Source organism: Homalodisca vitripennis, chromosome 7 (assembly GCF_021130785.1).
Source record: "Homalodisca vitripennis isolate AUS2020 chromosome 7, UT_GWSS_2.1, whole genome shotgun sequence".
Lineage (NCBI taxonomy): Eukaryota > Metazoa > Arthropoda > Insecta > Hemiptera > Cicadellidae > Homalodisca > Homalodisca vitripennis.
Window position 1 is genome coordinate 67,128,350 of NC_060213.1, and position 13,243 is coordinate 67,141,592.

A 13,243-nucleotide genomic window follows, 5' to 3' on the forward strand; every position below is an offset into this window, starting at 1 on the left:
GTACAGCTTTACCGACCCTACAATTATTGCAATAAAAATCCTTTTATTAAAAATGATTGGAGTATATAGTGTGAGCTGATACCAAAAAATAAGTGCAGTGAAACATCAGGTTTACCAACCATCTGACTAATAGAATAAAATTTATTTTTAAATTGCCATACAAAAGCGGGTTTTTATCATTTATTTGATGAATACCTCAAGGAAAATATTTTAAATTTGTATTTTTGAAAATCATAGAAAATATTCTTTATTTTAAATTAAAAAAAATGATTTGTTGAGTTTGCAATGTTTTAAATATAAGTACTATTAAGAGAACTGTGAAAGTTTAGACATTTAGACTTAAATACCGTTGTTTAGCTCAGCGAGTGAACGACGCAACCAATATTTGATTCAATCAAACTGATTTGTTGGTCTTGTTATTACTCACAACTTTGCCCATTTAATAGTTGCTGTATCTTTTACGATTTCCAAGATCCCTTCAGTGTGCATAAAATTTGGAACTATATATGGAATTATATATATGTATATATAATATCCATATACCGTGTGTTCCAAATTTTACACAAATACCAATATATATATATATATATATATATATATATATATGTGTGTGTGTGTGTGTGTGTGTGTGTGTGTGTGTGTGTGTGTGTGTGTGTGTGTAAAACTTGTGCTTTTTGTGCTTTATTTAATTCTTCAAGATTATATTAAAAATAATACGGTTTTATTTTGTGCTAAATCCTTATTTTGAAGGGAAATAACTAAATAAACTTTTACGAGTATCTTGTTTCTACTTAGGTGGTCAAACCATATTATAGGGAATTCAAATAATAGGTTTAACATTTCATCCAGATTACTTATACTCTGGTTAAATGTGATGAGATCATATAAAAGGCAGAAATGTCGAGTTAGAACTAATGTAACTCCTCTAAATCACTGTCAGTAAATACTTTTCACGTATCTTATGCATAGAAATTAATTTTAACGGGAAACTTTTTAGCAATTTTGACTCTCTAGGATATAAACTATCAAGAACTATCGCACAAAAGAACGGAGGACGGACAGACGGGAAACGACATGGCTCTGTGTTGATCCTGAAATTATGATATTTATAGATACTACTACAAAGTCCAACCCTGCATGTTATGCAGGACAACATAAACTAGTATCTTCTTGTACTTTTACATGTATGGAAAGTCGTTATCAGAGAGCACAAATCCTCTTCAAACATTACTTTGGCACAAATTATAATTAGTCTGTGTAATTTGGACACACGGGACTAAGAGAGTAAGTCCTTGTTTACTCTGACACCGGGTTTACATCCTCGGGATAAAATACACAGTAAAAATGCAAATGGAGTCTTAAAAACAGATAAGGGTTTGCGATGTTATATGAGGCAATGCATTACTTTATTTTATCAGTTTTGAAAAATGTATTCTATTTTGTTTAGAAATTGAGATAAAACCAAGCATCTATTTGGTTCACTATGACTTGAGTAAGATAATAATGAATTTTTAGATTTTAATATATTTTTGATACGCGCCTTTATAACGTTATACAAATAAATAAAGAGAAGATAAAAAAGTATATAATTATTTTCACACTTTTGATTCACTCGTATTTTAACACTCGTATTTTAACCTCCTTTAACGATAGAAATGGTTTCCTATAGGAAATGTCCATATAGATTTAAAGAAAAAAAAGATAGTGTGTGTATATGTATATTGCTCAATTCTTTTCGAATCGACTATAAAATCGAATTAACACTAAGTGAACATGTTTTAAAGTGTTATTCGCAACATCGTATTTTAAATTAATAATTATACACATTTATTTAAAATTGTTTCAAATATAATTTCATAGCTCGGACAATAAATCCAAATGTGACTTTATTGTAGCATCATATTTACTTTCGATCAGCCTTTATTTTACCAAAAGTATACAACTCTTTTTGTTTTGAATATAAAACTTATTTACATACAACACTAAATAAAAAGTCTAGCAATCATTCAAAACTAAAGGTTCTTCTTGTAATAAAAAATTCTAGTAACATTTTTCCACAGAATACGAGGTGACAAAATCTCTTACTTTTAAATCTTCTTTACAAATTTTTAATCAATCAAGTAATATCAAACAAGTAAAATATTCAATAAATTGCTATTTAAATTTACTTTAAAAAAGAATTAAAATTGAAATTACTTAAAATATATACTTGTGAAAACTGCAAAAAAAAACTATTAAAATATATCAGATGTACTCAAAAAACGTCAAACTTCCATAAGGTTACAAATCCAAAATTTAAAATTACTTCGGAATTCTTCTGAAACCAAACCGTTACATTACATTAAACATTAAATCGCATTGACATACATTAAACAGACACTTCTTACTTTAACATCAAAAACTTATGCGGCTAGAAGACGAATGGAGTTATCTAGTATCATCATTGGACAGCTAGACTACCTCTCCTTTTTCTTCGTCTCATTCTGACACTCTTTATTTAACAATAGAAGCCCGGGTGGGATTTAATAAACAGTGCTTTGACCAAATTTTAATCTTCGCATACCTGTTGTGTTTTTATGTTGGTGGCTGTGGGTACGTATTTTGCAGGTGAGGAGTAAGGATATACAGATTGGAATAATTAGTTTTTATTTACTATAAAAATATACATGTGTCTTCTTCTCTCGATTTAGATGCACGCTAGACAACAAAACACAAGATAACCAACAAGATAAATTCATGATCATGCTATCTTTATATAGATATAATTTATTGCTTAATTATTAACCCTTTTACAACAATAGCTATAAACAACGATTGTGGACACGTTATTGGTTATAATTATACGAGAAAATAACATTTACTTCAATGCAATTTACTTAACTTATAATGTAGTCCATATATGACTACAACGCTTGAGGATAGTTTTGAAATTATCATTTTGTCCCTTTATCGCTTAAAGTCACATTTTAACTTTATATCACTTTTGCTTATCGTCTGACAATATAACTTACCTGCAAGAGAAATAGATATAAGAAAGGGGATATATTGATCATGAAGTCTATTTTTTTCTTTTTCAGTTTTAATTGTTACACGTAGCTTTCTTGATAGTAGCTCCATTTTATCATAAGGTGTATATGAGCTGATTTAAGATATCGAGGCGAAGTACTAGCCGTACTGTAGTTTCTGTGAACTATCTCCATTCCATTTTTATATGAAGTGTGCATCTTATGTTGTATCGATATATCTGTGTTATATCGGGTTATTTGTACTCCTGATTATTTGATGTTGGGTTTTAAATCACGATGGTATTTTTTAGACATATACGGTTTTAATGTATTTTATAAAACCTTGAAGAAGACTGTATGTATATTCAGTTCTCGAAGCCTTGCGTTGTATATCTGCTGTAACGTATAACGATGACAAATGGCTAAAAAAACTCTTATAATTTTTTAATTATTCACAATCTGTGTGGAACATTATTACAAACAGTTCAAAGATTGTTAAATATGTTAACCTAACAACACTAAACAAATACTGGAACTATTTCACTTATATAATGGAGAACACTCAATTAAAATAACTCATACAATATAGGAGTGTTACTTTTTTTAAACCAGAGGACCGGTTCAAACTACAAGAAATTGTAATATTAACCGAGTAGATTTTCAACTAAATCAAATATTACCATGAATTATTACTTACAAAATGTATACGTCCATTAATTATAAGAATAACAAAAATGGTTAGTTCAAAAAATTTACGGTAAGTACACAAAAGTGTAACAGCCTCACTAAATTGTTTTCTTTGTCCACAGAAAGTTTCATTCACAACATTAAAGTTGTTACTCGTGCTCTGAATGATGTCAGTTCTCAAAAGGTGCAACCAAGACAAAGAAAGCGCTTTGGATACTGCCCAACTAAGAACCTTGGCTAAGGGAGTAGTAGTAGAATACCCATTAGTTCAGGAGTAGTAGATAAATCTAATGCCACCTAGCGTACTGTGCGCCATCGCACCACGTTAGTTTTAAATTTGAAATTTGACTAAAATCCACTAAGCATAAATACTTGTTGGACCAATTCCAGAACGCTGTGGACTTGAACAAAGATAGAATCAAGAATTGTATACATTCTTAGACGGCGAGTAGTATCCAGGAAACACGAGGTCGGAACAGCAAGGGCAAATCTCAATAGTCACGCTATACTTTATATCCAGATATAAACTCTGAACTTTCAACAAGGGCGTCATCTGAATTTCAGTTGGCACAACTGAATATAGTAATAATTTCTTAAGATAATCGTCATTTACAAAACTATTAAAATTGGGAAAATTGAACCCTATAACGTGGCGTTCTAAGAAAAGAAGTGTTTTATGAATGGGAAAGGAATTAAAGTCTGCCTTTTTAACTGACCACCAGATTTATTACATCATTTTCCTGCGTCAAAAATGACTTCTGTTGCACTTCAGTAGTTTGAGTGAATATTTTTATTTACCACGGTTATTACAAAATTTCCTAACAGAAAAATTTGAGAAAATAAAAAAAAAACAACGGGACATATTATGTGTTAACATTGAAAAAAAGCCATTATAAGATTTACATGTTACAAAAAAGTACTTACGAGTTGCTATAGGAATAATACTACATGATTGGAATACTAAATTCGTATATCTGATTATATAGATTTATCCACACAATATGTCGAGAACCCATCGGGCTAATTTAAAATATTGATCAAACGCTTCATTTATACATTTAAAACAATAATATCAAAGTTTTACATGTTCGTAATATTTGGCTGATTGCAAAAGAGGGTTGTAAATCATAAAGATATACAGAAGATAAGGTGAATTGTAGATTTTTAATGCTGTAAAAAAACTTCATTTAAGGGGTTTTCCATATGAAGTTCATATTAAACGTCGTCGTAGGTCAATAAACAACCAGTTTTATGATTGGATGTTCGGATATCGGATATAAATGGTTATAAAGTATACTGAATTTCATAATTGTATGTCTATGTATTAGTACAAAAACACGGTGCAACTAAAAATACCCCCACACATACAAGAGAGCACATTTACCAAAGCATTTTTAAATTTAGTACATACGAAGATAGTAATGTTATCATGGATGAATATTTAAATATGTTTAACGAATATCCGTATAAACGAGATTCAGAGGACAAAAAGACTATTTAAAGTTCTAAAACTTACTTCAGCAAGCACTGAAAACAAAGTTACTTGAATAGAGAACTTTTAATTCAAACGCAACACCTTCATTAACTCAATGTTTTGAAATAGCTTTCTTGAAACTTTCAATGGAGTTGATGCCCTAAAGCAGAAAACAATATTTGAATTGTTAATGTTCGCTATAATGGAGGAGCAGCGTATTTAAGTAACTGTCGTGAGTAAATATTTGAGAGCGTAATACCTCTAGGCCACGCCGTGAATGCAGATTACTTCATATTATAATATGGTAAAATGATTTACTCTGTATTTTATACAAAATTACCTTCTGTTGTTTCCTGTGAAATTCCAAACTTAACTCTTACAGTTATACTTTTATTTTTATTCCTAATTCTCTTTAAATATTTTTAAATACTTAAAAATATTATCTATGTGATATTTCTCATAATATACATAATATAAAGTTATGAAAGTACTTTTAAGCTGTTATTACAAAATAATATATCATTTTGAGAGTTAATACAAATTTTCTTATTTTTGCGTTATAAAATTGTTTTTTCCAATTTAGGGTTGAAATGCATATGTTTAATTCCATCATGTGTAGTTATACAAATAAGTATGTAGCATGAAAGGATTTAATTTATTGCAATAACAATATATTTTCATCACTCTTTGTACTATTACGATTAACTAAAAAGGTTTCCTACACACAGTTTCCTACTTTTATAACTAAAGTAGAGGTTTTTATGTACACAGAAATGTATCAGTTTCAGTTATATGCGTTCAGTGAACACATAAATCTTAGATACTTACATCAAATACTTCTGATAATTGTAAATGTTTAAACTATCGCTTTTAATACTAATGTCAAGAAAATGTAATTTTGAAACTCTAAACGTTTCACACAAGGTTATTAAATTCAAAAAAATAAAGTTAAAAGTCGGCAGATTATATTATTTTATTTTTAAACACTTTCATATACAACAGTATTATTAGTTAAAATATTTAAAACTAAACTCTGAGTTGATTTGACTTTTGATAGAACGCCAAATGGTTAGAACTCAGGATAGTAATTATGAATACATTAATAAAGTAATGTATCGGAATACATTCACTGTCAATCAATTTACCTGCACAAGCAAAAGTTTTAACATCTGAAATCGAAAAGTAAATGTTTCTCTAACAATCTTATAACTTGTATTCAAATTTAGCAAGTCAATACTTTTTACTATCAACATATGAATTTAAAATGGGGGTTATATATTTCTCTCTACGCTCGTAAGTTTTCAATTTAATATGTATATTATTATAAATTCTTTATTTGAATTCAAAATCCTTTGACTATTGGTAAAATTTATAATGATCTCATTATGATGAATTTGTTGATAAAGAATCATTTAGTTGATTTATACAAACCTTTTCTAGGAGTTTGTTTCTACTTCTTTGCGCTTAGTCTAAAACCATCAACTCTTTGATGTATCCCTTTATATGCCCGAATATTATGTTTAGATTGAGATGAATTTCATGAAATTTTAGACATATTGCTTTAAGATAGGAAAATGTTTTTGAAAAGTAATCGATTTATTATTTGTTGTTCTTACTGGATCAGGAAACAATGCCTCGAGGAATGAATAATCTTGTGATAGACTAATATTTTATAATGTTAAATTCTACATATTACGGAAGGTGACAGAGATTTTCCAAAATTGTTTACCATTCACTGATAATATTATAAAACTTTAAACTAGCTAAATAACAAATTATGTTAAAGTTTTTAAAACGTTGGTCTATTTCGGATACACAGTTACCACACAAAACTTATATATTACTGTTTTTGAATCGCTGAATGACAATCTTAAAAACCTTTCATAATTTTTCTATCATCTAAAACTACTTGTATTATTTCTTAGGCGTTCTTAATATTTATGACCTGCTATTAAATATTAATGAGGAGCTGCAACAAACGAATTTATTTATTTCTATTTATCTGCCTGTCTGTATTCATGACTTCTAGAAAGTTAAACATTAGCTTTGAAATTTTCCATGAAGCTTCATTTCTTAAAAAAAAACCGTGAGATCAACGATGTTGCATATTACTTCATAGAATTAGTAAAGGGTAAGCGGACACTTTTACATTAGTCTCAAGGATAACTTTGATGGTAAGGAGAAAATCTTTGAATAAAATTAATTGTGAACAGACGGAATATATTCATATCCTGAGCTTTTAACATCTGACATATTGACATATTTAGTCTAAGTACCAAAATAAAACAAAGTTAAGTCAAGAAATTTTGCACTTTTACAACTTAGGAAAATATTTGTTTGTAGCACGTAGTTTTATAATTTATATGTTCCTATAAATCATAGTTTATAAAAATGTTTTTGTAAATTATTCAATACAATTTATGAAATGATTTATTGCCAAAGAATTGATGAAGACAATTGATCCTCTAATAAGGAAGTGAAAATGGTTTAAATGGCCTAAAATTCTAGTGTAAAATAAAAGAAGCAAACACGTCTAAACTGATCCATTCCACAGGAGAGATTAAATAGGATTGAACAATGTGAAGGAGATCCTGCTACGCGCGCAGGCGGGAATCTGCCAGGAAGCTTAACTTGTGTGTTCGATGTGGCAGAAGGGCTTTACTCTAATCTTATAAAATAAACGAAAAACTCCAATTTAAGTTTACGTTCCTCCTAACTGGGCAATTTTCTTTTCCTGTCTTTACAAATAAATTGAATAATTTTTATGTCATAGAACTTTCATACCATTAAAATTTAGTTTAGCTTATTATTCAATTTGTAATATAACATGGAGTTTCACTCCCTTGTTGAATTAAGTAATAATAAATTATATTTAGTAGGAGTATTTTATCCGCTATTTAAATATTTGGCGTAATCGATGAAAGAATAACAATAGTTTAATTTTTTTTATTATGGTTAACTGCATATTGTCTTCTGACTTATGTAGCCAGTGAAGAGAATAAACTTATATTAGAAACGGTTTAGATATCTGAAGTATAATGTGACTTAAGTTTAATACTTGAATTAATTAATGGAAACCTATGCCAGGGATAATTGTCTAACACGTTTAATCGATCATATTACAAGGAAAATATAATATTCCATATAATTTTTTAATGTTCTGCGTCGGTCTATCTCACTGGAAAGAGATAAGTTCTGAGCTAATATTGCGCTGTTCTGGTGTGCAAATATTTGCAATGAAAACATAGCCATAACCGAGCTCAAACAGAAACCCACTGTGGACAATATTCGTGCCGTTCGTTATCTGTCGTTTATTGTCTGTCCATCAGTGATTTAACAAAGCAAAACCGGTGTTTCAATAATAACCGATTGACGGATCACAGCTTTGATAAGAATTATAGCTGCCGCTAACAATGGTTAAAGCGTTTATTTACCGAAATAAAACTGTTCCATTTCCATTTCTTTGTATTAACAGTTATAATAAAGGGCAAGTAATTTGTTATACTTGCCTCATTATTAACACGGATTTCCTTCACAGAGAATCCTGATATTATATATTTCTTGGTAATTGAACCTAAATATCTTCCTTATTTCACACTCGAAGTTAGGGCTATCTTGTCTGCTATTACGGATGGACCAACGGATTAAGGGTGACTTCCTGACTACCACCAATGACAGGACAGGCGGGCTGTTTGCAAGGACAGGAATCCAAACAGCAGTTACGCTCGAAATTGCTTCACTCGGATACCGATAGACTGCGCATTGCCAAAAATACAAAAAGTTTCGTCAAACACTTTACTTCCTCATTATTATAATATAAGGTCTTACTTAAAAAACATCGCTAAGGTGATGATGCATTTTTTCGCAAAAATTTGTATCTTTATTCTGTGAAGTCTCTCGTGAGCACGTAATGCTTGCAAGTCAGCACTAGTTTCCTACCATTTATAGGTATAAATAGACATTACTTATACCCAAACTTCAAAATTTTTCACAATTACGTACAGGTGACAAGATATTCTTTGTCATTGGCTTGGTTTGGTAATAGGACTTTGGAAGTTTTACACATTAACATGTTAAAACTCAACAGTGAAGAGAGAAAGCTAACAGGTGTTTAAAAAAAGAAGCAGGGTTCAAGCGAGGAATTAAACCAGAGCGAAAATCTAAGTATGGCGGAATAAATTCAAGGAACGGACAAACTAATTACACTGTTAAATGAACGATGGTCTCGTGTACAAAATACAAATGGACCAACTAATCAAGAGTAATTTATAATACCTCATGTAGCGTGGGAGTTATTTCCCAAATGATGTTTTCATTGTTTATGTTTCAATTGTGATGGTGGAAACAAATGTTCAATTATTCAAATTTGATTAGTGAACAATGTGTTTTTATTGTACCGTGGAGCATAGCTAGTAACACAAACGCTTACAGCAATCATCGCTAGGCCTGATAATCGTACACGTCATCATGTGAGTTTATTAATATTGCCTGCTGGTTTACGAGTTGACATTTTCACATAAATCTTCTTGTTCCCTTTCTACACTTAATTTAACTTGAGTTCCTTAGGCGTTTCTCTAGCCACCTGATACGAGTGTAGTTTACGGGATTGAACGGCGAGAGATTCATTGATGCAAATTGTGATGTCTTGAGCAAAATTCCTAGTCAGCTTTCAGGCACTTACGTTTGAGACTTATATTTTTGTTTAAAAATCTCCTAATATCATCGTATTTAGAACTGAATTTTCTGTTGCCCGGACCTAGATGACATGGTTTCCCAACTGAAAACAAGCATCGAACATATTTACACTGAATTCATCAAAGTAAATTACCATGGAAACTTTTAAACGAAAATATTCCGTATCTTAATTTTTAGATATGGTACTTTAAGAGGCTATCAAATGATTCCAGTGAGAATACTGGAATAAATCATATACGGCGTTTTAACACGTTTCTTTTTATTTTAAATCTTCATTTTTATTCTCTATCTCTACAGCTTGAGCTTTAAGGGCTTTAAGGGCGTACACGCATTGTTTGGATATCAGCAATTTCGGGACGAGTTAGCTCTAGCGTCTTGCAGATCCTAGTTGGCTAGGGTTTCAGTTTTTATAATGGTTAGGGTGAACTATAAGATATATATAATATATCACCACTTTTTGTGATTCAATGTTTATTGAAATTAAATAAGGCTATTGCCATTTATACAATTTAATGTAAATAAAAGTCGTTTGATAGGTGTTTGGTCTCCCGATCATATGTTAGTTTGCTTATTTAAACGCATATGTGACAGATACGGCTAAATAAAAAATAATTTAATCGGAAAAAGTAAGCGCTCTGTGGTGTAATGGTAGCACATTCACCCGGCAAGTGAGAGATCCGGGTTCGACTCCCGCCAGAGCTAGTACTTTTTGTGATTCAATGTTTATTGAAATTATATATATATATATATATATATATATATATATATATATATATATATTATATATATAAAACAATAATAAGCACTTTGTTAATTTTGAACAGTGCCCACGGTGTTGTGTTCTTCGTAACAATAAATCGCTATATTTGTAAACTTTGCTATCTACTGTAAGAGTACAATATATTACGAGGAATAAATGAGTTACCTCTCACAAAGTTATATCTCAGTGAAATATGACGATTTGAAGTGACAGTTCTTGGAGACATCAGTCATTTCACTCCTGTCACCTTATTTTTCTCATCATTTCAGGAAAAGGAGTGAATAAAAGTAGTTACTTATATACGTTGCTCATTACTTTTACTATGTTTTTTTAATACACCATATCATTTGTCAAGTCATAATAAATAAATAATTTCAATTAGGTCTATTTTGTTAAAACAGCAAATAAATCTTTAAAATTATAACAACAAAATGTACGCATTTATTACTAGTTCAAGCATATATTAACTTTACCAAATAATCTGACTTAAAAAGTCTGATTTATTTTTTATTTAAATCTGATTTAAAATACATTATAAAAATAGCTATAAAATTCGTTTTATTATTCTTTAGCGGAAATGTATTTTAGTATATTATTATTTTACAGGTGTGAAGTATAATCGTTCAAACATAAAGTGAATGACTCGCACTGTTTCTTTATATTACAGTATTTAATTGAAAGAAGGTTTGAACGAATGTGCCCTCACTGAGACATTCAATAGCTCTTAAAGGTAACCTTTAATTTAAATCCTTCCGTAACAGTGTTCACAATATATATATATATATATATATATATATATATATATATATATAATAGTATACGTTTATCTGCACGCGTGTATGATACTTCTTGTCTCTACGAAGCAAAAAGTATATACATTCATTAGTTTCAAAAAATAATTCAGTCAAAAGTATCTAATTTATGCCCTCTTAGCCAAATTCCTTGCTAAAGTAATTAAGGCACCATAGTTCAGGGTTGGACGTAAAAATATTAGTAATTGTTTATAAGTGATATTTTTATTGACACTTGGGTGCAATAACATTTTTTATTTAAACATCATTACTTTGTAGTTTAAGAATTCTTTTTTCAGTGTTATCACTCACAGCCAATGAAAATAAAAATGTTAAAAATAAAAATACAGTATGTGATAGAACATTTTATTCATTTAAGAAACTTAACACTAGGGCCAAAATAAGAAAAACCATTGGACGCACTGTTAAATTTAATTTAAGCTCATGTTTGTTTAAGGTGACAAAATGAGTATTTAAATCAGACAACTTAAATAAAAAGATGTATAGTTATAGAATTTATAGATAAACGATGTTCTCCCTTCCTTATTACACTCTTTTTCATATTAATTTTTTATGATATTTCGTATCGTCCAAAAAATTATCAAATATAGTGAAAAGAAATATAATTCAGTTATATGACTGTTATTTTTACAAATAGTAACCGTAATCTTCGAGGACAACGACACCATCCGGCGCCAATACTCGTCCCTTCATTTTGTCTGAAAATAGCCCAAGTGTGGAGAAATAAACGGGGAATCTGTACGTAAACTTTATACTAAGTATAAGTATATTAACTTTAAGTATACTTACTTATGAAAAATTCTATAATCAAGAAAATGACTATGACGCCACTGTACCCGGTGGCGAATGATATCGATGTAATTTTTATTATTTTTTAAGGCACAAAACTGTGGCAAAATTTTATATTATTTATTGAATAATAAATAATAGGTTAATTATTCAATAATAATAGGTGAATAATATTGAATAATAATTAGGTTGAATCTCAACCTAAGCACAGTGATATTATGTATACATTTGGACGCTTTACTAATAAGATGATAGTAATGTTTACGTTTCAAATAACTTAATTTCATTATATGCATGTAAATTATTTCGAATGAATAAAAGCCGCTCCAAATATTGGGTGTGTAGGTTGACTAAATGACATGGAACGAATATTTAACTTTATTTATTACGTAAGAATATCATATGAGAACACTTTACATTGTTGTATATAAAGAAGTTTGTCGTGTTCTTCAGACTATTTTAGATGCAGTGAACTAATATGTGATGTTGTGTCAACTAACAATATAATGTAATGATCGATTAAATAGTTGAGCAGTTATGTTTGAAGGAAACATACCTTTTCTCAGTAACCACATTTCATAGTTTCCGTTCATGATTTATATTAGCTTATTTATGGTTAAAACACTACAACAGTTTATTGATGAAATAACTTGCATATGTTTAACATAGTTTGAAAGATCTATGATTCTGGTAAAATACCAAGAATATTATATTTACATATTTTTATATCACGCCTCACAAAACCTACATCCGATATTTTGAGTCATGAACATCTGGGTTAAGAAGCTTTCGGGTTTAAGAAAATTCTTTACGGTGTAGTACATTATAGAATCTGAAATATTAAAGTATGTAGAAAGTTCTTCTACTCACTTCTTCATCATCTCCTTCCAATCACTCCTTCTTGGGTTTATTAATCTAAACATATGTTAGCTCACAAAGTCTTAGAAATGTTGGCTACATCATGCTTCTAGCCAATTAGCTCATGAGTCTTTCAGATCACTATAACCTTTAGTTTGTTGGA